Source organism: Bison bison, unplaced genomic scaffold, assembly GCF_000754665.1.
Source record: "Bison bison bison isolate TAMUID 2011002044 unplaced genomic scaffold, Bison_UMD1.0 scf7180017864180, whole genome shotgun sequence".
Lineage (NCBI taxonomy): Eukaryota > Metazoa > Chordata > Mammalia > Artiodactyla > Bovidae > Bison > Bison bison.
In genome coordinates, this window is record NW_011494752.1 from 7,988,466 (window position 1) to 8,015,226 (window position 26,761).

The following is a 26,761-nucleotide window of genomic DNA, read 5'->3' on the forward strand; positions in this document are numbered from 1 at the left end:
AAAGGAGGCAGAGGCTACACTAAAACAGGCCTTAACTCAGGCACCTGCCTTGAGGTTGCCAGACCCAGAAAAAGCATTCCAACTTTATGTCCATGAAAGAGAGGGAATAGCCTTGGGAGTGTTAACTCAAAGGTTGGGATCTGAGCCCCAGCCTGTAGCTTACTTATCCAAGAGGCTCAATCCAACTTCCCGAGTTTGGCCCCCCTGCCTTTGAAATCTTGCGGCTATTGCAATCATGATAGAAGATGCTTTAAAACTCTCCTTTGGGGGCAAACTAACTATTTTTACCAGCCACCAAGTAAAACAACTCCTAAATGGGAGAGGCCATTTATGGATGTCTGATCAAAGAATCCTCAGCTATCAAGTAATGCTGATGGAAAATCCAGGCCTCACTATATGCCCTTGTGAGATTCTTAACCCAGCCACCCTCCTACCTACCCCCGAGGGCTCTCTCCCGTTTCACTCTTGTCTAAAAACCTTGGACCACTGGACAAAACCCTGAGAGGGATTGTCAGAAGATCCTCTGACCAACCCTGAGAAAATCTGGCACACTGATGGAAGCAGCTTTGTCTTGGATGGAAAAAGAAGAGCCGGGTATGCAGTAGTCTCCAATTTTGAGACCATAGAGGCTAAGCCTCTGCCACCAGGTACTTCAGCCCAATTAGCTGAGCTCATAGCCCTGACTCAAGCTTTAGAGCTGAAAAGGAAAAGAATAGCCATTTACACTGACTCCAAGTTTGCCTTTCTGGTGCTACATGCACATGCGGCTGTTTGGAAAGAAAGGGGCCACTTGACCACCCGAGGGTCCCCAATCAAATATGGTGATCAAATCCTTAGACTCTTGGAGACAGTCCATCTGCCTGCTGAGGTTTCAGTCTCCCACTGTAAAGGACACCAAAAAGGGAACACGGAAGTGGCACGAGGGAACCAAGCAGCTGATCAGGCAGCTAGGAGAGCAGCATTACAGAACCATGACCTAATAGGGATTGCCACCCTAGTTCCACAGACTAATTTGCCAGAAACTCCTTCATATATTGAAGGTGAGACTCTTAAAGCTAAGAGCGAGGGCTTTCAAGATCATATGGGGTGGTTCCAAAAGGAGGGACTCCTTTTTCTGCCTGGAAACCTCCAATGGAAGTTGGTTAACTCCTTACATGCCACTACTCATTTAGGAGAAAAGGCCCTCCACAGATTACTAGAAAGGTCCTTCAGAGGAACAGGCTTCCAAACAACTATAAGACAGGTGGTCTCCTCTTGTCCCACTTGCCAATTAAACAACCCCCATGGAGCTCGAAGACCCCAGCTGGCCCAGCCCGTCCAACGACGTGGGGCCTACCCAGGAGAGGACTGGCAGATGGACTTCACCCAGATGCCAATTTCTCAAGGGTATTTGTACCTATTAGTTATGATAGATACTAATAGGTATTTATACCTATTAGTTATGATAGATACATTCACAGGATGGATTGAAGGCTTTCCCACCTGGACTGAGAAGGCTGAGAAGGTAGTTAAAAAACTGCTCCATGAAATCATTCCAAGATTTGGTCTGCCCAGGTCATTACAAAGTGACAATGGGACATCATTTACTTCTAAGGTCACCCAAGGAGTCTCGAAAGCACTGGGCATTACTTACTATCTCCATTGTTCCTGGAGGCCTCAATCTTCAGGAAAAGTAGGAAGAGCCAATCAATTATTAAAATCAGCGATAAAAAAAGATAACCCAGGAGACCTCCCTGGGATGGAAGGAGGCTTTACCAATAGCTCTCCTCCGCACCCGCATTGCCCCTAAGGAATAGGTTGGTCTTAGTCCTTATGAGATGCTATATGGGAGACCTTTTGTTTATGTCAATGACCTCTTCCTAGATCCAGAGGTTCAGACCCTCCAGTCTTATATCATAGCCATTGGGCAATTCCAACAGGATATACGTTTGTGGGGTATGAACCAGGACCCAAAAGATTCTAAAGAGTCACTACTCCAGGGACTCAAGTCCTAATTAAAGTCTGGAAAGATGGGTCCCCAAAGGCTCAACTCCAGCCCACATGGAAGGGCCCCTACCCTGTAATACTTTCTACCCCCACAGCAGTCAAGGTACCAGGACATGACTCCTGGATTCACTACTCATGAGTCAAGCCATTGAAGAAAACAGAAGAGGACACTCGATACACCTGTAAGCCCCTGGGAGCTCTCAGATACTTGTTCAGGACTACCAATGAGTGTTATTCTAACGAACACCCCCAAAATCTGGTTTCTGGGGATAAGATTTCTCAGGATAACTCTAAAGAGCCAACACAGCTTGACAGAGACTGTACTCCAAAATAGACAGGAGATAGATCTTCTGATCCCTGAATAAGGAGGGACTTGAGCCATCCTGGCAATGTAAATTTAAAATTGGCTAATGTCCCTACTAGTCCTTGTTATGCTATATTGATGATGCTTATGATTATTCCATGTACTGTCAATTGTCTAACCTGTTTTGTCTCTGCCCAGGTCAACCAGCTACAACACGCAGTGCCAATTCAACAAAGATATAGAACTACAGCCAACCACGGAAAATATCACACACCCTTAGATGGACACGGCTATAAGGACTCTGAGGCTTGAGACTAGCAAGAGAGGGAGGCCCAATACCCCTCGCCATCCCAGTTCAGCAGGAAGTAGCCAGAAAGACCTCGATGCCCCTATTCCCAAAGAATTGGGCCTCCCATCTCTTGAGGGGGGAATGTTAGGTAGGTAGAATAGGGAAAAGGGGTCCAAAATGAGATGTCACGTGAGTGTATGTTCCTCGGTTCTTTGTCTCGTCACAACAAAGATTTGGAGTGACGGACATTAAAGCCCTTGGCGTGTCACAGCTCTTGGGTCTTGGACAAACCATGCTACAGCTCTTAGGCAAATCAGTGTTACAGCTCTGTTTTATTTAGAAGATAGCAGGAGAGTGAGAGAGAGAGAGAGAGAGAGAAGAGCGCACGCATGCAGGAGAGAGAGTCCGTGAGAGAGCGCTTTGGCTCCTCCTTTTATATGTTTTTTTCCTCCACCTGGGCCTGCCCTATGCAAATTGGGCTTAGCCAGGAGTGCTGTTTGTTCTGCCTGAAGTCTTCACTCTGGTCCTCGGACCTTCCTTTGACCTTCCTTGTCTTTTAGCCGCCACCATTTTGGACTCCTTTCCCCTATTCTACCTACCTAACATGTCCGTTACAAGTTAAACATAGAAATGAAACCTGCTGACCCACTGACCCAGGGACTTGACAACAGCCAGCAAACCCTCCAGAAATAATTAAGATATGTGAAGTTGTAACCTCAGGGCCTGTTTTAGTAGCTAAAAGAGGTGAAATGGCCCAATGTCCAGCAGGAGGGGACAGTGTCTAGCATGCATGAGGCAGCGCTGTGGCCCACTACCCACACAGAAGGGCCCAGTGGCACAGCCTGGGATTCCTGACGGGGGCCATCAGCAGCACCAAGCTCCACCCTGTCTGTGCCCACCCTGTGTGTGCCCACCACCAGTCCTTCCTGCTGGCTCCTCCAGGACATCTGACCGTCACTGTCCCCACCACAGGGCTGGGCACCAGGGAAGGACCCGGCTCAGGCCCCACGACTGGCCCGTCTCCAGGCTGCCGTTCAAGTCACATTAGCTGCCCCCTCTCTGGGCTCAGACGGGGCCCCGCATCCCCACATGACCAAACTGGCCCCACAGAAACACACTCCCACCACACCTCCTGGTCTCACACCCACAGGGAGAAACTGGTGAGGGGGGCAGACTGGGCCGCGAGGAGCTCCGAAAGGCTAGTCACCTCCACACAACACACCGCACCCCTCCTTCCACAGACAGGGTCCTGTCAGTGCCCTCAGGGGACTCGTAGGCAGTGGCCCCTCGGTTCCTGGGGCCCCACTTTGCATCTTGCTAGGTGGCCCCAGGCACAATGGGCACATTCTATTTGAGTGCTTGGGACTCATTTGGCCCCTGGTTCCACGCTTCTAGGAAAAGAGCAGAAGAGGAAAGGAACGAGGGCCTGGGAGGGGCTGGGAGGGGCTGGGAGGGGCTGGAGGCAGAGCCCAGCAAGGGCAGGTGCTGTGCGACCCCAGGCCGGTAGCTCACCCTCTCTGGAAAGCCTCGCTCAGAGTGTGTAATGGGACCTTGTGTGCCCACAGGGCCAGCCCTTTGAGATTCCCAGAGCTGCTGGGCTAAGTCCCTTCCAGTGAGGGCTGGCCTCAGCTACAAGCCCCGGGATGCAGAGTTGAGGCCACAGAACGGGGCCCCACGCACCGGGCCCTAGAAACGGGCGAGCCTAGGGAGTAAACCAGGCCTGAGCGCTGTAAGGCTCTGGGTCCACTGGAGCAAGAATGAGGAGGGCCCTGGGTCCGTCCAGGGCTGGAGCCCCACACAGCTGCTTCTGAGGGGCAGGAAAAAGAAGTTAAGGCAGGGAGGGTGGCTGGGCCAGTCCTCTTGCCGAGAAATTGGAGGGCCAGGGTCCCCCTGCCAGCTGCCCTTGCTGCTGTGTGGACAGCACCCAGTCCTGGACGCTGGACCTCAACATGTATCTGCTGAGGCCTCAGGAGGCCCCTCCCACACACAGAGGGGAGGCGCCACTGAGGGGCCTCACGGGAGGCGGAGGCGTGCTCAGGGCAGGGGGTGGTGCTCGGGCAGGGCGCTCTTCATCACAGCCTTGAGCCCACCCACCAAACTTGCCCTGTCTCCGCCCTCTCCAGAAGGGACAGAAAGTGGTATCATCTGGTGTCTGACATCACCAGACATCATCAGAGGTCTGGCAGCTAGTGTCTGCAGCCTTGACCCCTCACCTGTGGCCTCGAAAAAGCACGTGTCCTCCAGGAAGCTGGGTCCCGTCCTTTCTAAGAGAGGGTCACCCCCGGAATGCCAGCATCATCTAAGTGGGCCGTGAGGCATGGGTACACCAAGCCCCTCTCTGCCGCACTGGGCAGAGCTCTGATGTCCACCAGATGAAGGATACCAACAGGCGGACCCCAGGCTGGGAAGTGGGGCCCCAGAGCACCTGGAGCCCTCGTTCTCATCTCCCTGCAACAGGGCCAGGTCCGAGGCAGCTTCCTCCACCGTGCCCCATCAGGGCTTTTGACTCACCCCACCCCACCCCACCTTGGAAATCTCTTCCTCCAGGCCCCTTGCCCTGTCCAGGTGTCCACTCAGGTGGTGCCTCCTCCGAGAGGCCTTCCCCCACCTTCGCTGTCCCATTTCTCTGTGTTATTTTCCCCGACAGTGTTCGTCTCCACCTGGCGTTTCACTAGATCTTTTTCCCCAGCGAGAACATTGTCTCAAGGGCTTCCGAGTGCAGAAGGGGAGCAACACTTGCCTGCAATCCTGAGCTGCTCACCAGGCCCAAACCTGCCCCTCGGCCCTAGTGGGCAACCCACGTGCACAATGAACTGAAAGTCGCTCAGTCGTGTCTGACTCTTTACAACCCCGTGGACTATACAGTCCATGAAATTCTCCAGGTAAGAATACTGGAGTGGGTAGCCACTCCCTTCTCCAGGGGATCTTCCCAACCCAGGAATCGAACCCAGGGCTCCCCACTGCGGGCAGATTCTTTATCAACTGAGCCACAGTGAGAGCAGTGGTAAATACAGCCCCTCAGGGGCTTCCTCAGCCAGGGCAGGAAGACAGATGCGCTGTTCACCTCGATGTCCACCGAGGGTCCACAGCTGCTCAGAAGGGGTGGGGGTGGTATGGCCAGCCCGTGGGGCTGGGGCTGTGGAAGGAGGAGAGCCAAGGCCGCACCCCCACCCATGCTGGCGCCAGGGTCGGGGCAGGGGGCCCTGCGGCTGTGCTGGCCATCTCCTCCCTCTCTGCCCTGAGGCTTCAGGAGTCTGGGCGAACTCAGCCGGCTGCCAGGGATGCAGAGACCCTGCCTCTCGCACACCGGGAGCCTGTCCGGAGTACCAGTCACACCCTGGCCACTGAGCAGCCGGGGTCTCATCCCCATCCGAGCCATGCTGCTTCTTAGATGCCTCCTGTTGAGGACGAAAAATGTATGCGAGGTTGGCATCTGCTGCAGACTCTGCCCGAGGTTTGCTCTCACGGGAAGTGTCACGTCCTGCCCCGGATTTTTGAGGAAAACCAATGCCCCAAGAAGAGGGACCGTGAATGCCCCACAGCTTGGCTTTGTCCGGAGTGAGCCCCCAACCCCTGACCTGGAGACACAGTGAGAGTATGAGAGCCAGGGCTCAGGGGCCCTGTGGGCCTTGGTCAAATCCCAGCTCAGCCCCTTGTGGCTGGCCACGCTCTGTTTCCCTGTGGGCCTTGACCTTCCTGTCTGTGACCTGGCTCCTCCAAGCCCTGGGCCCCAGGCTACAGCCTCTGGGGTTAAAGGAGGGAAGGAGCAACATACAGCCTGCTGGGAGGACAGAAGGAGGTCGAACCCTCCAAACACCAGGGACTGTAACTCAGAAATGCCTCTCCAAGGTCTCCGGCCAAAGAAACCGAATCCAGGATTCACACAAAACCATCTATGAAGGTTGAGAACTCACTGCCCACAGCGGCCAAAGCGGGAAACAAACCAGGTGACCATACAAAAGGTGGTCCGTGCAGTCGAATAGTACTCCACCCCGGGAGGACGACCCTGGAGGTTATTATGCCAAGTGAAACAAAGGACAAAGACCGTGACTCCACCTACACAGTGTCCAGAACATTCACAGACGAGGCCTGCAGGGGTGCTGGGTGCCCGCTGACACACACAGGGTGCTGCTTCTGGGGGTGAAGACGCTCTGCAGCTAGAGCGTAGAGCCGACCGCAGAGTACCGTGAGCATACACAGCACCACTGAGCTGTGCACTTTGGCTAATTCTAGGTCACATGGCTTTTACCTCAATAAAAAGAGGGGAGTCACCAGGGCCAGGGCAGGACCACAAGCAGCCACACAGGTGATAGTGAGCAGAGAGGGTCTGGGCGCGTGTGCCTCCAGCCGCCTGCCAGCAGCGTGACCTTGGCCACATCCCTTCTCTGAGCCCCCGTGTCTCCACCTGACAGAGGAGGAGAATACACCAGCTCAGGGGACATGAGGAGGGCCGGTGGCATGTCTGGAGTGGGCCTGCTGCCCCATGACCACCACCAGCAAGGGCCATAGGCACCCTCCCCACTGGCGGAGAGCTGAGCCATGCAGCCGTCCCTCCGTGTCCCTGGTCAGCTGGTGTCTCGTCCCTGGGCCTTGCCCACCCATCTGTGAAGGGACTGGACACCAGTCATCTACGGAGCCCCAGCCCTAGGACCTTTCTGTTCCTGGAACTCCACAGGGTGGGCAGTGGGGATTAGGCAACAGGGGGTTCAGATCCCAGCTTCCCGCTGCCCAGCCCTCCACCCTCAGGATCACAGTCTGAGGCTCCGTGCCTACGTCTCCCCATCTGTAAATGTGGGGTAACTACAAACACTCTGTGGGGTGCGGGGAGTCTTGACTGAGTCCTGCCTCAAGGCACAGGCTCCGCAGGCATGAGTCAGGCACCCAGGCTTAGGGCCCTCATTCTTCAGGTGAAGAGACAGAGGGTCAAGCTGGAGCGTGGAGAGGGGGCTACAGACTGGGCTGCTCCACAGTAGGTGGGCTAAGCCCAGGGCCCCCAAGAGTGGACACTTAGGCTGGCTGTGCCAAGAGGGGCGGCCAAGAAAGAAGGGGGTTGAACGGGGTGGCGGGGGTGGGTGGGGGAGCCGGCTCTCATATGTGCACTTTGGACACATACACGCGCGCGCACACGCACACACACACACACAGGCAGGAAGAGCTGCCCAGAGGGACGGGTAGGTGGCCTGTGTCTGGTGGATTCAGCCCTACCAACCACGCTTTATAAATTTTGCATCATCTCGTCTATGAATAGATTCCTCCACAGCAAGACAGACAGTTCAAAGGGAAGAGAAGGGCCTGTGGCAGGTTAGAGGGGTGGCAAGACGCACCGAACCCCTGCCTCGAGCTCTGGAGCTGCGGCTGGCGGGAGTGGGGGAGGACCAGAGGAGGGGTACAAGGGAGCTGGAGGACAGAAAGGGCCAGGTGTGTCGGGCCCAGGAGGACATGACTCAGGTGGGCACGCTGAGGCCTGGGCCTGGGGTGAGCTGGGCCTGTGGTGAGTGTAGGAAGGGGTCCAGTGAGCTAATAGGGTCAGGTGAGTGGACCCCAGGGCGTGGGGTCTGGGAGTGTGGGCGGGGTGGCTTCCAACAGCCACTTCAGGGCTGGAGGACCTGGGGAAAGAGGCAAGACTTCTCTGTGCCAGTTTCTCAGTAATAAATGTGTGATAACACCGCAGCTGGTGGGGAAGGTGCACCCTCTGGGCCCCTGCCCAGGGTTCAAGCCCAGCCCTACCACTCACCAGCCATGGAAGTGGCTCCCTGCAAAGTGGCCCTGCGTGCTTGGAGAACCAACCTGGCACAGAGTCACAGCAGCACCCGCTTACCACCACAGTTAGTATTCTGGGTGTTGAAACGTGAGGGGCCCCTCACCCGTAAAGTAACTGCTGGGCAGCCCCACCGGCCACAAGGGTGTCACTCTGAGATGTCTGGGGCCCCCGTTTGGTTCCCACTGGGCCATCGCCAGCTGGGACCAGGGGACTCAGTGAGGGGAGGCTCGCCGCTGGCAGGCCACACCCCATGGGGCTCTGTGGGCAGCACGGCCTCATTCACTGCCCACATTCCCAGTTCAGGGACCTCAGGCCATCGTCTGACCCTGCACTGGGGAGCAGGCTTATAAACTGAGGAGTGTAGCCCGCCTCATGGGGCTTCTGTGGGAACCGACACCCCGAACCTCATCCGGGCTAGTTACGAACATGACTCTGGCAGCCGGCTTCACCCAGACACACGCACGCCAGGTGCTGTTAAACGCTCACTCCCCACTTCGAACGGCTCCTCACCCGAGGCAGATGCTGAGAGCGTCCCATCTGACTGACGGGAAACAGGCCGTGGGAAGCGAGCGGCCTGCCCCAGACATGGGCTCATCCTCAACGCTCCATCACGACGCTCCGTCCTGGCTCTTCACTTAGGCCCTAGGACACCCATCCTCTCCCCATGCCCTCGGCAGTTGATGGGTCTGAGGCCAGCAGAGTGAGGCCTGGTCCGGCCGGCCCTCTGCCCACCAGCTGAGGAGGTGAGTCCCAGGCCTCCTCTTTCCTCCACAGAGTAGCGCTCACGCTCCAGCACTGAGCAAGGTGAAGTGCAGGAAGTCCTGGGCAAGAGCTGCCTGAGACTCCTCCTTGCCTGAGGCCGACGGGAGGATGGGGCTCCAGAGAGCCAAGGCCCCGCTGAGCAGGGGAGTCTGGGGCTGGTTGTCCCCACAGCCTCCCATCTGCCAGAGCCCTGCCAGCCAGGCAGAGGAGTCCCCAAGGAAGCAGATTGGGGAGTTGACCTTCCCTGAGGAGAAATATGGCTTCACCAGGCCCTCAAAGTCCCCCTCCCAGAGCACCTGCCAGCTAAAGGCCCTGGGCCTGGACGGCTCCCCTCCTGGTAGCTTGGACCCCAGACTCTTCAGAGTCTCAGTCACCCAGGACCCCCCTGGCTCCCCACTTCCAGCAACATGTCCCATCACCCAGATGTTGGCCCCACGGCCCTGAGGTCAGTGGCTCACCTACTGAATCACTGGGGTCAAAGCCAGTTGGCCGAGGACCAATCTTGAGCTAAGTGACCTCAGCTGCCCGGGCGTCACCTAATAGCCCAGAGCCAACAAGACCATCACGAGTACCTGTGGTGAACAACAAGCCCCAAATCAGCACTTTTGAGCCAAATAAGCCCATTAGAGCTTGTGCCACCCACCTCCATGACCTCATTTCTGCATCGGATCAGAACTTCCCTCGACTTCTCACACCTTGGGTGTCCTCGTCTGACCATGTCTGCCTCTTCAGCAATCAGAGCTTCTGAGAGCAGAAACTGAGTTTGATTTCTCTCTGTGGACCCAGCAACACCTGACATGGGGCCTGGGAGCTCAGAACTTGTTTACTGATTGAATGCATGATGGCTTTTGACCACATGTAAATTGCAACTAAGGTCACAGATTCCCCGTGGTGACCTCTATCGGGAGACGAACTCTATTCCCTGTCACTTTGCATCTTGAGCTTGGCAGCACTAGGAGGACAGGCAGAGGTGATGCCAAGACCAAGACCAGGTCTCTAACAAGTTTGTAGACTTCTGCCTGGGCTGGCCTGCTGACAGGTACAGGGCCTCTTGGAAGTGAGGCCCAGTCATCCCACCTGAGTTGGTTAACAGTGAGCAAGCCCACTGGAGAACAGCTGAGTTCAACCCAAATCACCAACCCAAAGATGGTGAGCAAAATGAAAGTATCATTTTGTACCCTGCATTTAGGGGATGTTTGTTACAGGGCAATAGTTAATTGATACACATCATATCCCCACTTCACAGATGAGGAGATTTGAGGTTGCAGTGGGCCAAAGCTCCAGGCCTCATCTCCATCTGCAAAGGGGCATCCTACCCACCATCCATAGCTAGGAAGTCAGGGGACACAGGCAGAGGGGACAAAAAGTGCACACCCTCAGGATGGACGACTGTGACAGTCCTGCCAGCACTCTGACAGCTTATTGATAAAGATGTGTCGTTACACATAAACTCACACCAAGGGCGCCTTCTCATTCCTCCTGACATTTTGCGCCAACAGCTCACGGGTTGAGGGGCAGCTTGGCCCCACCAGAAAAGAGTACAAGGACCAGCATCAGCCCCCTCTGCACTGACTCTGGGCCCACAAGGATGGGTCTTCTCCTCCATCTGAGAGTTGGCTGTGGCCTGCGTAGGGGCAAAGGGAAGGTGAGGAGGGGACTCAGAGCTGCCTTGCTTCCTGCGGGCATGCACCTGCAGCCCCAACCACACCAGGCTGACCAGCACTCTCTGCACTTGCCACATCTTCTGCCTGACGCAGCCTTTCCTCCTTCCTTGCTAGCCCATGGCCAACTCCTGGACAACCTGCAGAGCCCAGCCACATTAATCTCCTCCTGGCCCTGCTCACTGTCCCTGATTCTAAGAAGGATCCATCTCTCTGTGTTCAGCCCAGCCCCGGGCCCTGAGTTAAAATGGTCAGTGAGACACATCTTTTCTACCAGCATCCCTCCAGCCATGCTGCCCACTCCCTGTCCTCCAGCCCTACACGGGCCAGGTCCCAGCAGAGACTTGACCCCAATTAAGATAAAAATTAGAGGAGATAAAACTCAGGCACCAGCTCTGACAACACTTCTCCGGGAAAATGCATTTCCCAGGTACCATGTCCATTGCAGCCATCTCAAACCCAGTCAGTCACGGTTCTGAGTCACTGCGTGAGGACTAGTGATGGGGTGGGGGTGCGGTGGGGCGGACGGGATGGGAAGGGTGGGGCAAGGGAAGGGTGGCGGGGGGCGGGGGGCAGGGGTTCCACCTCAGACTGCAAATCAAATGCTATGTGGATGGGGCTCTGGAATTTTCATTTTAACAAACTTTGCCCTCTCTGGCACATGACTCCTACCCATGGGAAGGAAACAGGGGTTTATACTGGGTCCCAGAGCCCCCTAGGATTCACAGGTGACCTGGCACAAGAGGTACAGGGTCCCCCACTGTGAACCTTACTCCAGTTTCTATCCTGTTTTACATAGTGGGGCTTGTGAGTATGTTCCATTTTTTTCCTCAATGGGTTTGTTAACTCCTCCCATACTGTGTGGGTGGGAGTGTAATTAGGACAAGCCCCATGGAAGCCATCTGGCAGCATCTGCACAGCATCTGGCAGCATAGCCTGTGACCCAGCGGTCCACTCTTGGGTGTGAACCCCCAGGAAACGAATCCACTGGAAGATACACTATGGCGTTCTTGCCACTTTGTTCAGAATCGCCCTAAACTGAAGCGACCCATCAAGAGGAGGAAAGGTAAACACATCATGCATATCCACATGGAGGCACGCAGCACAGCAGCCATGGAGACCTGCCACAGGGACCAGCCATGGGGAGCTGCCACGGGGAGCTGCCACAGGGAGCAGCCACAGGGACCTTTACTCAGAGAGAAAGGATCCAAACACAGAGCCACACACATGCCTCCAAATGAACCAGACGGTTCTGGGCAATGCTGTCGGAGCAGGGCTGCTTGTGGGATGCCGGGCCTGACCAGTGGCCACATGGCAGATGCATAAACACACTCAGGAATTTTATTTAAGGGGAATCATGAAGAACGGAGAAGGCAATGGCAGCCCACTCCAGTACTTTTGCCTGGAAAATCCCATGGACGGAGGAACCTGGTAGGCTGCAGTCCATGGGGTCACAAAGAGTTGGACACGACTGAGCGACTTCACTTTCACTTTTCACCTTCATGCATTGGAGAAGGAAATGGCAACCCACTCCAGTGTTCTTGCCTGGAGAATCCCAGGGATGGGGGAGCCTGGTGGGCTGCCGTCTCTGGGGTTGCACAAAGTCAGACACGACTGAAGCAACTTAGCAGCAGCAGCAGCATGAAGAAAGGTTAACATAATGAGCCTACTTAACCCTGCCGCCGAGGGACACCTGCCCCAGGGGCCTTCGGATCCAGGCTTGCTCTAGTTCAGCCCCTCACCGGCCTCACGGCCTTGGACCTCCTGCTCACCCCACAGAGCTCGCAGACCCACGTCAGGCCGAGTCAGCCATTGGAAAAGGACACCACCGTCCTCCGAGGGGACCCCAGGCCCTGCTGCTGCCCTCCAGCCACAGCTACCCCCAGCCCTGCTGGTCTGGACACCCAGCGAGCTGCTCTTTCCATTCCTCACCATGGGCCCCTTGCACCTGCCCAGCCAGGACCGCTGTCCCCAGCCTCATCGACTTCACATCACCTCCAGGTGGGGGAGGGCCCGGCCCTAGGAAAGCTCCCCCTGCCTCATTCCTCTCATGACTGGTTAGGGTGGTTGTGTCTCTGGTGTCTGTTCACCACCCCACCCACCCAGCCGACCCCCTGGGGCAGGTCAGGTTTGGGGCCATGTCCATAGACAGCCTGCTCACTGTGGGTCTGGTGGACGTGCGCTGGATGAGTGACTGAGTGAATCTGTGGATGTACAGCCCCGCTCTGTGCCTGAAACTGAGGGCGGGAAGGCAGGCAGGCAGGGAATGGGGAGGGTCCTGGAGCAGAGGCAGCGATGGCAGGGCGAGGGTGTGGGGCCAGGCCTCAGACTGGGAGCCATGGACTTAGGGCCCTGGAACCAGCCTCACCCTCAGGGTCTTGGCAAGGAGCATGGCCAGGCGCTGCCCACCTAAGCTCAGAACTCTGCACTGCACCCTCTAGAAGGGAGCCGCCCTGAGGGGGTGCTCACTGCAAGTGGCACAAAAAGTGCTCAGAACAGAGCTGGCTGCACAAGTGTCAGTGCTTCTGAGTACTTGCTGTGACCTGGCCGTGATCATGCTGGCGTCCACCCCCGAGGCAGCACTGTGGTGCCATTTCGCAGATGAGGAAACTGAGGCACAGGGAAGTAAAGTGACTCCCAAGGAGGAGCCTGTATTGCAGCTGAGTCCTCACTCCAGAGCCCAGGGCTCCATTCCCAGGCCCTTCAGCCCCCAGCTCTGCCCCACACACAGTGTGACCTTGGCCATGTCACCACCCTCTGGGTTCATCCCCCCCCCACCACCACTCTCTCAGGAGGCCAGGCAGCCCATTCATCCTCCCTGATGGCCAGAGCAATGCTGACTTCCAGCTCCAGCCAGCAAGGCTGAAAATATACCCACATGACGTTTCCATTGAGTTTCTCTGACTTATGGGCTAGGGCCTGCCCGGGCTGCTTCAAACTCTGACTCCAGAGACCTCAGAGAAGGTGCAGGCTCTGGTGGAGCCAGGCCAGGAGACACCGCCCCCTGCAGCCCAGTGGGACCACCTCACCTCCCCACCCAGGGTCCCCCGCACGTTTCCCTGGGCACATGTGCACCGGGCCCCTCCAGCCCCCACCCCGTGGCCTACGGGCACCACAGACTCAGAGTGTCAGTCCATGGTGGCAAGGGTGCAGGGCCGTGCACTGCTGTGTCCGAGTTTGTGCTCTGGGCGGGGCCTCCGTGTAGACACCAGGCGAGTGGTCAGCATGCTCACCAGAAGCTGGATATCTGAGTCAGAGGTCTTCAGAGGTGCCCGGGCCGGGAGCTGCGCTTTCTACAGTGTTAGAGGTGGGACCAAAGTTTCTGGAAGGGATGCATCCAGTGTACCTGCCGACCCACCCCCAGGTGAGTTCTCCCCAGGGTCCTGCCTGGGGGGAAACGGAAGTGCCTGTGACCATGGGGGCCCTACCCTCCACACACACACACACTCACCTGATCTGCATCTACTCACAGGGAGGTCCCCAGCAGACCCATGCTGACCCTCTCTGAGCCAGGTCCCTCCACCCCAGTATCTAAACCCAGACCTTATTCCAGCCATGCTCTCTGATACAGGAGCCTCTCACCACATCTAGCTATTTAAATTTAAATTAATTAAAAGTTAAATAAAAATTCAGTTCTGCAGTCTCGCTAGCTGCATGCAAGAGCTCGGTAGGAATAGCTTGGTAGGGACATGAGGCCAGTGGCCTCCATGCTGGGCAGCACAGATCCAGAACATTTCCATCTTTGCAGAAGGTTGTCAGCTCTAGAGGATGAATCTAGATGGGGCTAACCTGGTCACAGAGTCCCAGTGCCAGTGGCTGAACAGGGAGACATAAAGGAAGGCTGAGAAAGATGATCCTCCTGGCACAAAGGGACAGACCTGGGAGGAGTGGACACTTTACACACTGGTTACCCACCTTCTCTGCAGCTTTTGAAGGTCATGGTGAAAGGATGTGAAGGCTGGAGCTGAGGCAGCCTTTTTGTAGCTATAAGGCAATAAACCTAAGAACAAAAAGCCAACACACAGCAGGAGGCAAAACAGTAGGATGGCCAGAGACAGCTTCTACTGAACAGTGGAATAGCTGCCTCTGAACTTTTCTTTACGTGAGATAATTCAATGTATTTTTTTATTCAAGCTGCTGTACTTGGGGATTTCTGTCACCTACAGCTTTCTAACTTAATAAACTATGAAACCATACCTGCATTCAACTTCCAGGCCTCTAAGTCATTCCCTCTAAGTGAAAGGTCTTTTTCCTCATCTGTCTCCAAATCCCAACCATGTTTTAGGGCCCAGATAAAGGGCCACCTTCTGGTAACATCCTCCAAAAAGCTGGAAGTGACCACTTCTTCCTGTAACCCCAGGCAGGCCCATGTCTTCCAACATTTGGCACCAGTCACTATCGGAGTGAGGATAGGGTCACTGTCCTCATGGAGATGTACCTCAGACCCAAAAAAGTACCTGGCAAGTTGCAGACATTCAATATTTGGCAAAAAAAAAAAAACAGAATAGCTGCTTCATTTATCTCCCCACCTTGCCCTACACGTGGTGCACATTTACACCAAAGCTTGTGAAAAAGTGGAGAAATTCAAATGTCCACCCCTACCTCGCACCATCCACCCACATACAGTCCTAGTCAATTAAAGGATCAAATACAAAAGCAAAGCATTCACATTTTTATTTCTTTCTTTAAAATTCCATGTGGATGGTCTATGCATGCAACAGAATGTTATTCAGCCTTAAAAAGGAAGCAAATCCTGACACTTGCTGCAACATGAGTGAATCTTGAGGACGTTATGCTAAGTGGAATTAAGCCAGTCACAGAAATACAAATATTACTCTACGCACAGGAGGCACCTGGAGTCGTCAGGTTCACAGGGAGAGAAAGCAGAACAGCAGATGCCAGGGCCTGGGGGCAGAGTGGGGAGTTGTTTTTGTTCAGGACAGAGTTCAACATGAAAAGAGTTCTGGGGACTGGCTGCACAGCAACAAGGCTGTACTTAACAGGAATGAACTGTGCGCATAAAAACGGTTAAGACAGTAGTATTATCTTACATGCCTTTTGCCACAGTTTTAAAACTTTTGAATGACATATGGGATGTATACAGACAGAATGGAGATACAAGATCACTGTCCAATTGAAGCCAGAACACTTGGATGGGCCCCAGAGGGCCCACAGCCATCTGAAGAAATAGAGCTTCACAGTCCCTCTGAAGCCCTGAATGCTCCTGTCCAGCTTCACCCCTTCCCGTAGAGGAAACTGCCCTGCAGACGCCGGGGTCACTACCTTGCTCACCTTTACACTTTCGCCAGATGTGTTCCTAAACAAAAGGTAGTTCAGTTTTGTTCAGTTATAACATCTACATAAATAAAAATAAATAAAGCACATGTATATCTCTTCTGAGACTTCTTTTTCTCTTGGTTCTTTTTGGGGTGGGCATTTTTATTCCTATTATTTGTTAAACTTGCATTTGTGTAACAGACTCTTTAGTATGTCTTACAGGCTTCACAGTTAAAAATAAATAGATACAGTGCTAAATGTAAAGAATGAAGCTCTTTTTTGGAAAGTGGGGGGGCGGGGATCTCAGGGACTCTTTATCATCTTCAGCTGAGGAGGGACTCTCTAAGCATCACACAGAGACAGTCACAAAGGAATAGGCGGACGTGTTGGATGACAAAACAGCTCAAAAACGTCTGTGGATTTTAAAAAATGCCTGAAGCAGAGCTAAAAGGCAAAATGAAAACTGTGAAAAGTATTCACAGCATAAGGCAGGAGAGATTAACATCACCACTTCATGAAGGGCTCTTCCAAATCTGCCAAGAAGAAATGAACACGCTCCCACATGCTGGTCCTGATACAAGCTGGTGCATGGTTTCAGAACGTAGTATGTATTGATACATATCAAAAATCAGAAAAAATGTTTATACCATTTAACCTAGCAATCCCACGTTTAGGACACAACCAGAGAGGTGCATCACCACCACATAGACGATGTCCTTCACAGTCTTATCCATAATTAGGAAAAAATGCAAAGGCCCTAAATGCTAACCAACTGGGGATGCTTTGAATTATCAAAACCACTGAAATCCTGTTTCAGAAAAATGTTTCCTTAAGCAGGGAAATGTGAATGATATACGAGTTAACTGTAAAGGCAGGTTATACTCTGATGGGTGGCTTATCAGGAGACGAAAATGGTACAGTCACTTGAGAACGCAGCTTGGCAGCTTCTTCTGGGGTCAAATATACATTTGCACACAACCCAGAAATTCTACTCTAAGGGATTTACCCAAGAGAAAGGAAAACATGACCACAAAAATTTGGGCACAAATGTTCATAACAGCTTCACTCACAGCAGCCCAAACCTGGAAAGAACCCAAAATGTCCCTCCATGGGGAGGCAGAGCCACACACACTGTGGAGGGCTGTTCGGCAACAAAAAACAACAGACTCTCGGGAAAACCTCAAAAGCATCATGTTAAGTGAATGAAGCCAGACACAACAGGCTACGTGCAGTGAGATTCCATTTATACAGCCTTCTGGAAAAGGCAAAGCCATCATGTCAAGAAGCAACTAGCCTTTGCCAGGAGCCGGTGGCCAGACTGGAGGCTGACTATCAAGCGGCCAGAGAGGATTTGAGAAGAAGGAAGTGCTGTTTGTTGCTTTGGTGGAGGTGATGGTTACACAGCTGGTGATCTTTCTCAAACTCATCAAGCTGTAACTTAAAATTGGGGGGTTTTATTTTCTATAAACTGTGCTTCAGTGAAGCTGATTGTTAGCTTTAAAAAAGAATGTTATAAAAGAATATGGTTGGCAAGGCCTCAGTGTTGTGTAAAAATGCAGTAAGCACCTGCGTTGGTTAAGATAGACCAGGCTATGCCAGGAGGACAAAACCCCACAATCTTGGGGGTATACGCACACTCATGTCCTGGCCTAGACCGAGCAGGACGATGGCCGCGCCACTCTCTCCCGCATGCTGACCCCAACAGCACTGGCAGCCTCCACCCTTCACTCAGAACCTGCAGAGTTTCTGTCCAGAAGGAAACGGATCAGGGGGCTCCAGCTCCCACCGTGTCATTCTGAAGTCAACATACATTACTTCCTCTTCTAGCCCATGGCTGGGACAAGTCACGTGGCCCCAGCCCAATGGTAAGGGGGGCTGGAGTCACGGACCTCCAGCGAGCAGGCACTGCCTCTGTCCAAATCCTTCAAACAGCCTTCCTCCATCCTCCCTGCATGGAGAGCACACGCCTCGTCCCATCCAGCACGGCCTCCAGCTTAGGGCAGGGGTCTCCAGGGATGGAAAGTAGCTACTGTCTGGTGGCTCCTCTCACTCCAGAGCCTCATGAACTAAAACAGTGTGTTATCTACCCTCTCCACACACTCAAGATGCAGGAGTCAGACAACAAGAGCAAGGTTCCGTCTGGAGCCCACCAGGAACACTGAGCAGCCTCATCTCAAGGGCAAGAAGGCTCTCTCTGTGAGTCATGTCCTTGGGGCCCTCACTCTGCCTTTTGAGGGTGTCCCTCCATCTTTCCTGTCTCATCTTCCTGGCTGCATCTGGAGTGACTGCTCTCAGTGCTCGGCCTACTCCCTGTCTGTCCCCCAGGAGGGTGAAGGCCCCAAAGCCATCTCATCCCCTTTCAAACAGTGACCGGCAGAGGGGTGGCTACACACACTAGGTGTGCGTGACTGTACCCGGGCAACGTGTGAAGAGGCTGCAGAAGACCTGCAACTCTTAACATGAATAACTAAACTCCCCTCCAGGGCAGGGCCCCATACTGAGAAGGAGGTGCTGAGAACAGAAGCCAAAATGAGCAGAAGAGGCATAGGAGGGGCCAAAAACTAGAAGTGAAAGGGGTGGGAGAAGCGAGGGAAGAAAGGGAGGGAAGGAGGAAATACGAGACCATTTTTTTTTTTAACATGTCATGAAAACAGCAGGAAAGAGTACTAAAGATTGTGAAGCCGCCCCAGTCATCCTCTCCAAAGTTCTGAAAGTCATTTCAGATAAAAATGAACAACAGAGAAGATTATAGTCAAGCCCCATGCAAAGTTACGGGAGAAATGAGGAAATGAAACAGATAATGAAGGCATTCCAGAAACACAGGCCACAGGACCACAGCCAGAATTTTTTTTTAATGTACCCTAAAACTCTTGCACATGTCAATAAAAAGTAAGACAGTAATAAAAGATACAAAAGAATAACAAATCAAAATGAGAAGACCTAAGAAAAGATGTGCTAGAATTGAGGAAAGAATTGGGAAGAAAAGATAAAACTCATTTCAGAATGACAACTATTAGTAAACCAGAAGGAACACAACACAGCTAAACACAAGAGATGATGCCTAAGAGAATCAGAAGTTAGAACAGGTAGAAATTTTTAAGCAATAAAAAAGTGGAAGAGATAAACAGGATTCGAGAGAAAGTGACTACGTGGAGAACAGGCAGAAGATGGAACGTGTATAACACAAGTCGCTGAAGAAGGAAACCAAGTGTTTAGTCGAAGACTAAATACTGTAATTAAAAAAAAATGTCCCTGAAATATGTAACAACTGAACATCGTTGAGTATCTGGAAAAACGGATCCAGAACAGCCAACAGAGAGACATGTTGTCCAACATATTCTATGGCTGCCTCTGGGAATTCAAGCAAAAAAAGATGAAGTCGGTTCCCAGGAAATCAGGCTGTTGTCAGAGTCTCCAACACAAGCCTTCCTGCCAGCAGCCTCAGAGAGGGGCAGATCCAGCCAAACTGACCTGGAAGTACGACGGTCATAAACAGATCAACAGGCAAGAACTTCAGGACTGTTACTTCCACCTGCCTCCTAAGGACCTGCCAGCAAAGAAGCCTGAAACAACCAAGACCACCAGAGAAACAGCCCTGAGGTCTGACTGTGAGAACTGAACGTGCAAACACGTGAGAATCTACACAGTTAAGACCAATGATGGTTACACTGTGCATGCTGCTCAGTCGTGTCCAACTCTTTGCAACCCCATGGACTAGCCTGCCAGGCTCCTCTGTCCATGGGATTTCACTTGCAAGAACACTGGAGTGGGTTGTCATTTCCTTCTCAAGGGAATCTTCCTGACCCAGGGATCTAATGCGTATCTCTTATGTCTCTTGCATTGACAGGCGGATTCTTTACCATTTACCACTGTGCCACCTGGGAAGCCAAACGGTTACACCAGATATAGTCTATTTGAGGGAAAGTGGGAAGAGCATGTAAAAAATAGAAAAAGCTTACTAACTGCCTAGTTAATGTCTGAGTGTAAAAGGCGTGCGTGCATGCTAAGTTGCTTCAGTCATGTCCAACTCTGTGTGACCCTATGGACTGCAGCCCTCCAGGTTTCTCTGTTCATGGGGATTCTCCAGGTAAGAAACTGGAGTGTGTTGCCATGCCCTCCTCCAGAGGATTTTCCCAACCCAGGGATCAAACCCACATCTCTTACATCTCCTGCACTGGCAAGCAGGTTCTTTACCCCTAGAGCCACCTGGGAAACCCAAGAGTAAAAGGATATTAATTCAAATCAGATACTGTGGAAGACAACTGTAGCAAGTTTCAGTATGGCTCATAGGAGGAAACCAATAACAAAAAAAAGATAGGACCAAGTGTCATTTACAGATATTACTATAAAAGTAACAGCTGGAACAAAAATAGGAACCCTTACTAAGTACCAAAAAATAAAGTCCAGTGAGAGAGAAAATAAAAACCACAGTGAAAGACACATTGTTTAAAAGACTTGCACAGGTAGGTGTGAATGTAACATAAAACACCACGCAGAACTGAAGTTAAACATATTGATTGTTCCATCTTAACTCACCTATTAATAGAAAACATATTTTCAGGTTGGCTTAGAAAGGAACCTCCAGTGCTGGAGGGACAGCCAGAACCTGCAGTCCAGGGAAACCAGGGGAGGGGGCCAGGGCTGTGCACTCAGGTCACCGCGGCTCCTGCTCAAAGCGCGAGTGGAAGAGAGGGTTCTGAAGACCTGCTGCCCCATGACCGCCCCACGGCTGACTGTGTAAACGATTCTGTGAAGACGAGTCCATGCGGGACCCACCTCGTGGAGGCTTCTTTTCCTCGTGGTGCTGATGGCAGCCCCTTGCTTACATCCAGAGGGAGGACGGGCTGGCTGGGAGGCTCCCCAGCTCAGGGCCTCTGAGGAGCCAGGCTCTGCGGCATTGTCCCCTCAGCACCTTGGGCCCCTCATGCCCATCTGCCACACTCTGCCAGTAGCTGAAGAAGGCCCAGTTCCCCAGAGTCAAGGTGGGAGACGTGAGTTCAAGAATTCGTAGCTGTGTTCACAATTACAAAGGCCAGCAACGGTAAGCCATTTTCTTAATGATCACATACAGGGGAGAGACCCTCAGTTCAGTTCAGTCCAGTTCAGTTGCTCAGTCATGTCCGACTCTTTGCGACCCCATGAATTGCAGCCAGACCTCCCTGTCCATCACCAACTCCTGGAGTTCACCCAAACTCATGTCCATCAAGTCGGTGTTGCCATCCAGCCATCCCATCCTCTCTCCAGTATCAGGAAGGGTAATTATCATAATCAGTTGAAACACATAGAAGATCTTTGGGGTTTCAGGGTTTTTTAATATTTATTTTTATTTATTTATTTATTTGACTAAGCTTGGTCTTAATTACATCATGTGGGATCTAGTTCCCTGACCAGGGATTGAACCCAGGCCCCCTGTATTGGGAACATGGAGTCTTCACCACCCGAGCACCAGGGAAATCCCCCCAAAATATCTTTGAACCCATGTGTTCCTAAATGGTGTTTTCATCCCTACTTGATCACCATTGGCAAACTTAACTCAGAAAACCGTTACAGGGACAGGCAAGCATACATCCGTGTTGTTGTTCAGTCTCTAGTTCGAGTACGACTCTTTTGTGACCCCATGGACTATAGCCTGCCAGGCTCCTCTGTCCATGGGATTTCCCAGGCAAGAATACTGGAGTGGGCTGTCATTTCCTCTTCCAGGGCATCTTCCCGACCCAGGGATCAAACCCGGGTCTCCTGCATTGACAGGCGATTCTTTACCACTGAGCCCCCAGGGAAGCCCAAGCTTACATCCTGCCTTTCCTTTAGAACCCACACCACCAGTGCAAACACTGGGGGAGGGCAACTTTCTCTCCACAAAAGCGTTCAGCTAACAAATGAAGCAGGAATGATAGAATTAGGATGTCACCAGTTTGCAACCTCTAATAAATTAGCGAATCCAGGTGCTGCAAATCAGCAGCTGCTAACACAGCAGAGATGGCAGGACGCTGTACCTCTCCCTGGGGGGAATACTGAGCCCCCGACCTAATGTTCTTGTCCAGTAAATAAATAAAGTCCCAGCTGAATCTGATCAAGTCTCCAGACCTGGCTCCCAACTTACAGGAAATAGAGAGACTTCGGGAAACTCTACGAGTCTAACAACCTGGTTTTCCCAACTAGTTACAAGGAAGAAAAGACAGGGGGTGAGCCTTTAGATGAAAGGTATTTAGGAGATACATCAGGCAGAGTGACATGGGGACCTTATTCAGATGCTGATTCAAACCATATTTTGTTCATTCTGACATTGAGGAGACAACTGTAGACTGAGACTGGATATTTGCTGATATTAAGGAATGGCTGTGATGCATGAAGATCTAAACAATGACGCTGTAATTGTCTTTTAAGTCATAACCTTCAGAAATATATTTTGAAACTCTTGTGGATGAAATTACACGATGTCTGGGATGAACAGGACGACCGCTTGGGAGGGGAAGAAGTGGCAAGGGCAGAAACGAGACCATTCTGATGTGTGCTGACCACTGCTGAAACTGGGAGCTGGGTGCCTGAAGCCTCATGACCCAACCTAGCATTGTATATGTTTGAACCTTTTGTAATAAAAGGTTTATGCATGTGAATTTTTGCACGATAGAAACTTTTATATATGGGGAAAAAAAGACTGGAAGGATATAAATCAAAATGCTAGCTGCACACTCTAAGCTCATACAATGTTATATGTCTATTTTATCTCAATGAAAATGAATTCTAAAAAAGTGCTATTTATAAATATTTCTGGCAGATGGGATAATAGATAAATTTGCTCTTTGAATTGCTCAGTATCTTCTAAACTTTCTACAGTGAACACATAGCACTTCAAAAATCTTTGAAAGAAAGACAAAACGAAAGTGGCCCCCCTCCCTCTCCCTGCCCCGGGCTCTGCAGGCAGGTGGACCACTCAGCACAACCCAGCCAGGAAGCTATTTGGCTCCAAAAGCCGTGGCCTCACGGGCAAATGTGCTTCCCTCTGCCCCAGTCCTCTTCTGGGAATCGTGCCCAGGGAAATCACCTAAATCTGAAATGCCAGCTGACTTGCTGCTCAAGGATGTCCACGTTACTGGGGTGAAAGCTTGGTATCTATTGGAGGCCACATCCAGCTAGGGGGTATGTGGTGAAGAAGGGACCTCATCGCGATGGACCACTAGGCAGCCACCAAAATGGAAACTCATGGACTTGGTGCTGTATGAACCAAGAAAGTACATCTGTATTCCTGGCAGGATTCTGGTTTTGCAAACATATGTGGAAAATGAGTGGAGCCCTCATCAGCCCACGGGACATCCTGTGGGTATTTTAGTTAAGATGCCGTGATCCTGGCCCTTCATGGGGGAATTGGCTTTCTCTGAGATCCTTCAGGGCCCCTCAAACCCAGCCTGGTCCGGCCTGTGTCTCTCACATTCCCTGGTCAGCTCTGTCTTTTGCAAATATCCCCACTGCTCTTAGACAGCCCTCACGCAGACTGAAGTGGGTCACATGTCCACTCAAAACTGGACGCGGATAGGTTTCACAGGAGGGGCTCCTTCCACAGACCACTCCTCCTGGCCCATTCCTGTCCCTGCCTTACCAGCCCCCACTGCACTATACAAGCCCTAACCTCCCCTGCACCCCACGGGCTTTCCCTTACAGGAGCGCCTTTACCACCACGGACCCTAAGCATATTTTCTTAAATAGAGACCATTATCTCTGAAGGAAGAATATGGTTGCAGTATGGTTCACGGTAATATTCTGTCCTCCCTGTGTGTCATAGCATAAACAGATTTCCCCTGTTTCTGTCCCCCTCCTCCCAGACCACAGGGCCCCTGGGGTTTAGGTGGGCACTGAGCTGCGTGTGTGGACTACATTTCCCAGCCCCCCTTGCAGTGTGGTGACTATTTGACTAAACTGTTCAACCTGAGGTGAGCCAGTAATGCGTATGCCCTTCAAAGGGAGGGAGGTGCCGCTTCTCCCTCTACCTGCCGCTCAAAACAGGGGCTGGTGTCAGGGACCACCTGGAATGGTGTGAACAAAGGCCTCAGACACCCAGGATGGAAGGAACCTAGGCCCTGGGCCATGAAACTGCCCTTTTGCTACAGATCGCTGACCCTCAAACTGTACGAGAGAGAGATGGTTGTTTATCTGCTTTAAACCATCCTTAGTGTGATTTTGCTGGTGTTTTTAATAAGCCGCCATACCTTGATCCTGACCAATAGACTCATCTGATTAAAATACACCCAAGATACCTAGTGCCAGCAGGTGGTCTAGTCAGATTCTCTCAGAAGCAGAGTCTGAGGCAAGGATTCAGGTTGCACAACCTCGGAAAGGATGCTCTCCCTGCCGAAACCATCGCGGAGCAGGAGCAAGGGGAGCGGGAGAGAGCCCGAGCGGCCCACGAAGGGGGCGTTTCTGTCCTGGCCGCGACCGGATCCCAGGGAGCTCTGGCCTGTAGATCACGCCTCTGAATCTGCGCTGCTCCAGGCGAGGAGCGCCACCTCTGCAGCAGCAGATGGGCGGGGTTGCCTCAGGATGCAGGAGTCGGCTCCCGGGAGCTCGGACTGCGCTCTCAGGGCAGTGCGGGCCCCAAGGCCCGAGGGCCACTCTCTGAAGCAAGTATCAGAAGCAGGTCTCAGCCAGCAGCCAAGCCCAGAACAGCGCAGGGACCAGCATGAGGTCCCTGTAAGGAGGTCTGCAGGCTCTGGTGAGGCACCAGCGCTCCACACGCAGGAGGAAGCCCCCCAGGTCTGTTGCAGTTCCCATCCTCTCAGCCTCTACACTCCCTTCACACCGAGGCCCCAGACACTTCTCCGGGACCCTCAGCCAGCCACGACACCTGGGATTCGTTTGCCCAGTGAGCCATGCTGGCACTGGCCCTGAGGAGGCAACAAGTCCCAGCACAGAGCGAGTAAGAAGTGCAGTCACTTGCCCAAGGCCACACAGCTAAAGCGGAGCGACTGAGGGGGTGCGCCAAGAGAGCAGTGTTATGAAAAAGCCCTGTGGGAACCCGGGAGAAGTAGAGTCCAGATTCTGCGGAGAGCCCGGGACGTCGACGGAGAGGGAGCAGCGGGGCGGGAGGGTCCCTGTGACGACTGCAGGCGTCACTTACCCAGCACATGTACGGACTGAAAACCTGACCTCGGTTAGCGCCTGCATCCCCACCCTTTTGCATAGAGGTACTCCGTGTAGCAGACACCGAGAAGGGTTTAGGTGCAAGGGAATCCTGGGCAGTGCCTACTGGGAAGCGAGACAGCGCGTGTTCCCACACAGATTCCCCGGGTGCCTGGAGCCGCACCCAGCTGAAGCAGCCAGAGGCAGCGCGGAGGCAGGAAACCTCCCCGGCAGGGATAGCGCGGCACCGGGGCGCGGAGCGGGACCTGTGGGCGTGGTATGGGGGCGTGGTCCGGTTTTTGCGTCATGGTGGGGGCGGGGCTGGATTGGTGGGGTGAGGCTGGTGGGGTAGGGTAGGGTAGAGTGAGGCGGGGCCAGGGCGGGGCGGGGCGGGGCCAGGGCGGGGCGGGGCGGGGCAGGAAGCCGACTCTGGATGGATGGGAGGGAAGAAGGGAGCTTGAGGGGAACCCTGCAAAGGAGATGACCAATACCTGTGGAAGTGACTTTTGAGGGCTGAGTAGGAGTAGGAAGTCACCAGCAAAAAGAGGGTGTAGGGAATATGTGTTTTAGGATGGGGTTGACTGTTCAGTACCCAAACCCCTTCTTAGTGGGGAGGAGTCCCTCTGTTCGATTTCCCACTACAGAAGCTGAAAGGACCAGACTTTGGTCTGGTCACTAGACCACTCTTGCCTGGGACTTAGAAGCTTACTATCTGGGGCAATGATGACAACACAGTCCTGACAATATTGGCCTTGATGCCCAGGCCCTTGTAGCCCCTTTGGTACCTGAAAGTTCTCTTGTCTACTCTGTAAGCCCTGAGATTGATCCAAGAAATGCCCCCCTTTACTTATGGTGGACAGGCACTTTGTGTTGCTTGCAACCAAGAACTCTGAAGGGAATTCCTGGAGGAAAGACTAAAATGAGCAAGAAAGGAAAGGGAGCAACAGCGTGAGTCATCCTGGCCCCCAGGCCCTGCGCCTGAGTCCTGCCCTCCTCCCCAAAGCTTTCCTCTCTGAGACCATTGCGATCACACAGGGAGCAGCCTGACCAATCCATTTCACAACAAACAAGTCTGAGCCTTGAGAAAAGTCATGACTTGCCCATAGACAGAGGGGACCAGTCAGCTCCGACAGAGGGTCAGACGCCAGCTAGGCTCTGTCCTGGCTCCAGTCAGAGCCTCCAGCACCCCGAGATGCACAAGCCCATCCCTACCTGTCATAGCAGCCTGTGAAATCTTACAGTTCCAAGGGCAGACCTTGAAACCAAGATTTAAAAGTCAAGCCCAGGACTTCTCTGGTGGTACAGTAGATTAAGAATCTGCTTCCTAACACAGGGCATGCAGGTTCAATCCCTGGTCCAGAAAGATTCCACATGCCACAGAGCAACCAAAGCCTGTGTGATGCAGCTACTGAGGCCCATGGGCCTAGAATTGGTGCTCCGCAATGAGAGAAGCCACCGCCATGAGAAGCCCAGAAAAGTAGCCCCTGCTCACCGCAGCTAGAGAAAGCCCATGTGCAGCAACAAAGACCCAGCACAACCAATAAATAAATAATTAAAAAATTAAAAAAAAAAAAAGCAAGCCCATCTCAGCCACAAACATGCATCCCATG